We start from the raw sequence: 4,930 nt of genomic DNA, 5'->3' as shown, positions 1-4,930 counted from the left end.
CGCCATGGCCGGGCGCGGACGCGAGCGGGCCCCGCGGCAGCGGAGCGGAGCCGAGCGCGGAGCCGCCGCCGCTCCGCCGGGAACTGAGGTCACGGGGAGGGAGGGACGGAGGGAGCGAGCGGCGCTGCCGCCCCCGGGCCGGCGGCGGGACCGCCCCGCCGGCGACACGGGACCGGCCCAGCCGAGCCCAGCCCGGCCGAACGGAGCCGAGCCCAGCCGAGCCCGGCCTAGCTTAGAGAAGCTGAGCCGAGTCGAGCCCGGCCCAGCCCTTGCCCGACCCAAATGGCGCCCGCGGGGCCCCTCAGGGGCGAGGGGGTGGAGGGGCAATGGCGGTGGGACCCTCGTGACCCCGTGAGGGAGACGGCGCTGAGTCCCTCATGAGCCACGGAGGGGGCTGAGGGGGACGAGGGGAGATGGCGTTGGAGACGGTCATGGAATGTGAGGGGGAATGTGACGGGAGATGGCACTGAGTCCCTCTTGAGCCAGCAATAGGGACATGAGAGGAGATGACATTGGAGAGGTGAGAGGAGATGAGCGGGGGCATGTTGAGGGAGATGGCACTGGGGACAGTGAGGGATGTGAGGAGAGATGGTGTTGGCTCTCTCATGAGCCACTGATGGGACGTGAGGGGAGATGGCGTTGGGGACAGTGAAGGGACATGAGGGGAGATGGTGTTGGGGACAGTGAGGGGGGATGTGAGGGGAGATAGCACCGGGTCCCTCATGGCTCTGGGCTCTTTGAGAGGACATGGGAGGAGGTGGTGTTGGAGACAGTGAGGGCATGAAGGGAGATGGCACAAAGTCCCACACAGCCCCAGGCTCAGTGAGGGGACATTAGGGGAGATGGCATTGGGGACAGTGAGGGGACATGAGGGGGGATGGCTTTGAGTCCATCATGGCCTTGACCCCGGTGAGGGGAGATGGCATTTGAGACCCTCATGACCCAGAGAGAGGACACGAGAGAAGATGGCATTGGGTCCCTCACAGCAAGGAGGGATGTGAGGGGAGTGAGGGGAGATGGTGCTGGGTCCCTCATAGTCACCTGAGGGGACAGGAGGGGACAGCGGTGTTGGGTGCCTGCTGAGTGGACACACAGTGGGTTTGGGGACACCAGGTGAGGTGGCCACCAACCGCCCAGCCTCTGGCTTTGGGGTGCTGGCCTCAAAGGAAAGGGAGATACTCCGTGGTGAGGGAAAAATGGGGAGTCCACATAGCACCCCACCATTGTGGGCTTCAGCAGTGCTTCCTCCAGTCCCCCTCCAGCAACTTGAAATAGGGGATCTAGCTCTTTGTTGGGGTTCATGTGCTGGGTGGCACCATGGATCCAAAAATGGGCCACATTAAGTGTTGCTTCAGCCTAAACCTCCATCGCTGGGAAAAGCTCCTAAAAAACTCAGATACAAGTCCTACTTGCCATCACAGGACAGAACCAGGAGCTGGCGCAAAGGCTTGATGGAGGGGGGTTCAAGAAATAAAAAATAATAATAAACTCTCCTCCTGAGATTGAGGTGAAGAGTTGTGACTTGAGGCTGGCTTAGTGCCTGCACCCGACCCTGGAACTGAAAATGGAACTGAAAGTAAAAGCAATTAAAAAAAAGAAAAGCCAGCAGCTCCCCAGGAGCACATTCCCTGCCATTCCCACCCCTTCCTTTGTAAATAACCTGCTGGCAGGGAAGAAAAGGGCTGAGCAAGGACTTGGATAAAGAAACCACACCAGGCCAAACCTGCTCTTTCCCTGCAGGAACAGCCCAGCCAGTTTAACAGCTTTGGAAACCATGGGAGAAACTCCCAGGGAAGGGAAGAGAGTGCAGCTCTTTAGTGCTTGGGTTAGAAGTGAGCCAAAGCAGAAAACTTATTTTTCCAGCTCCCCACCAGCCTCTAGAGAAGAAGAAACATTTTAAGTGAGATCTGAAGGATAAGAGCTTGTCTCAGCAGCTGGGGAGGAAGGTGACTCTCTCCTGCTGAACCCGGGGGAATTTGAGGGAAAGGACCCCCCTAAAACCCACACACAACTACTCCACAACAGTCCTGAGCATGAAGCATCCAAGCCTGATCCCCAACAAGTCACTGGAGAGACTAAAGTCAGCTCCTTTCAAAGCAGCCCAACAGATCCCACGCACTGTTTTATTCTTTGCTGGTGAATTTTAGGATTTAAAGCATGAAGTCTAAGGAAAATGAGCAACACCAGCAGGCATGTGCATCCATTTGCATTCCTCATTGCTCCAGAGGCACCAGGTGCAGCATCCACACCTGTATAATCCCATGGGGATTGGAAGGAGATGATCTTTAAGGTCCCTTCCAACCCAAACCATTCTGGGATCCTATGGTAGGGCAGACTTCCTGGTCTCCTGCAGCTTTCCTGGATGCTTTGAACGCCCCAAGCATTTTACTCCCAGTAAAACAAGTTGGTTGTAATCCCTTAAAGCACCCACCACACAATTAGGGATTTACATGGAAAATTCCTCACTCCCAGCATTTAGACAGCTGCCATTCTCCTTAGTCAAGCTTGGGAGGCTCCATCCCACTCCCTCCACATGTTGGGCTGCTTCCCACTCTCTTCCGAAGAGGTTTTTAACTCTTTGCTTATTATTTGCAGCCTGAAATTGGCAGGAATAACGTGATCCACAAGGAGAGGAGCCACTGGACACTTGTGACAGACAGAGAGTGAGGAAGGACAGAAGGCTATCACCTCCTGAGCAAGGTGTGTTACATGCAAGATGCTCCTAAGATACCACCTAATGCAGTGCAGTCACAGGGCACTTCAATAATGCTGCCAGTGATCCAGGCAGGAAAAAAATTAGTATTAGGAAAAAACCACAGAAGAAACCGTTGCCTTATAAGTGAACACACCTGCATTTCCACAGCCAGGCACAAGTGGTTTGATTTTAAACCTCGTCCCGTTTCCATTTGTTAACAAAGGGACTGGGAAACAGCCACTCCTTTGGCAGTGGCTGTTATGAGGGATTTCAATCACCAACACTCACATCCTTGTGACTCAGTGCTTTATTGGCAATCATGACAGCACCCTGTAATTAGTACACGTGGTTGTCAGAGGCAATTATGTCATAGTGGAGTGGTTACACTTCCAAGGGGTCCCTGCACCCCCAGCATGCCCCCAGGGAATGAGGCAAAACAGATAATCCATGTAAGACCACAGTGAATCAAAAGCCAGCCTGGCCAGGAGGATTTCCCAAATCCCATTCTGGTGACAAACGTGCCCAAAAAGTGGTTCCCTTGGCAAAGGCACACCAGGCATGTGCTCAGACCGTGGGACTGCAGAGAGGCCAGGCAGGGCTGTCGGGAGGCACTGCAGAATTCCTGAGCAATGGCTTGGTCACGTTCCTTCTGCTGAGCATTCCCTGAGTGTTCCCGTGCAGGAAGTCGCATGTTGCAACCCTCACCTCACCTCCCTGCATTCTGCTCTTAGCGCAGCCTCAGCGCCCACGTGACTGCTCAGAAAACCCTCAGCTGTTATTTTTAAACTCCAGACCTCTGTGGGGAGTTTTTAGGGGAGATCTCTACTCCTAAAGGCCCACAAAAAATAACCAAGGAAAACACACCGACCTGGAGCACCTTTACATTGATTGCACAGGGTGTGGTCGTCTCTTGGCTGTATAAAGGCTGCAGATTTCAGAGTGCCAGTACCCAAATTCACAGAATCCTGGACTGGTTTGTGTTGGAAGGGACCTTAAAGATCTCGTTCCACTCCCTGCCATGGGCAGGGACACCTTCCACTAGCCCAGGTGGCTCCAAGCCCTGTCCAACCTGGCCTTGGACACTTCCAGGGGGGGGGAGGCCAACCTACCCTCCTTCAGCTTTCATTCCCAATTCAGACTGGGACAATCCCAAACGTGAACACAACCATAACTGTGGTTAATTTTCACTTTTATATGTTACCAAAATAAAACCATCTTCCTCAAGCAGAACAAAACAAGGTCGAAGTGCTCAAAACAGTTTTGAACCAAGGCATTTAGTCCTTAAATCATCTCCCAGCAGAAAAAATCACAGTGAACACTTTGGTCAATGTATGATGGGGCTGTAGCAACCCTCACATCAAACCCTTTCCCACCCTGAGAACAGGATTCAAAATGTAGTTTTGCCTCCTAATTAATGACCTCATGACACTAATGACCTCACTTGGCTCTAACACTGCCAGCAGCAGCACGTGCAGAGCTCTGAACATGTTAGGAAACTACTGCCAAATTTGTCACAGCAACCTGTCGTGTCTGTGTCTCTCATCTAGTACCAACACTGACAGCTTTTGATAGCGAGGACTTAAGACAGTCAAAACCTCAGTGCTGTCCCAAGGAAAAGTGCAAGTTTTTCCAGATCTGAAGAAGGAATTGCTGCTCCATGAAATAAATGCTGCATCTTGGGGTTTGTCACTGCGCCCCAAGTTTCAGAGGAGGAATATCCTCTACTCCTCCCTTCCAAAACCTGTTCTCTCACACTAAGAGAATGGGACTTCAAAAAAGTTATTTCTAACTACAACTGTCATGAGCTTTGCAGGGATAGAAATGCCAATTTTTTTAATGACCCAAGAAATTAAATTCCAGCTCCAGGAAAAGAAAACCATCTCCTAATCAGGCTGGAAATGAGGTATTTAGGCAGGAGACAAGGAGTGCCTTATTCATTTTTCCATCAGACAGAGCTGTGTCCAAGTGCTACATTTTGTGTCTATTCTCATGCTCTTCCACTTCCAAGTCCTGCCTGAAGGACCCATCAGCCCATCCCCAAAGAAGGGGAATACAGGAATTTCTCATGCCTGTTCTCAGGCCCTGCCAACTGGAATAATTTTACCCACAGACTTCTACTTGTTACATTTAAAATGACATTTATGTTAAGGAAAATCCACTGGCTTTGGCAAAAAAGGCAGAGAAGGATCTGAGTGCAGAGCTGCTGACCTCAGAAATACAGACAGACCAACCAAG

This window comes from Corapipo altera, unplaced genomic scaffold (assembly GCF_003945725.1).
Source record: "Corapipo altera isolate COAL_440 unplaced genomic scaffold, ASM394572v1 332, whole genome shotgun sequence".
NCBI lineage: Eukaryota > Metazoa > Chordata > Aves > Passeriformes > Pipridae > Corapipo > Corapipo altera.
This window is presented reverse-complemented; position numbering follows the sequence as displayed.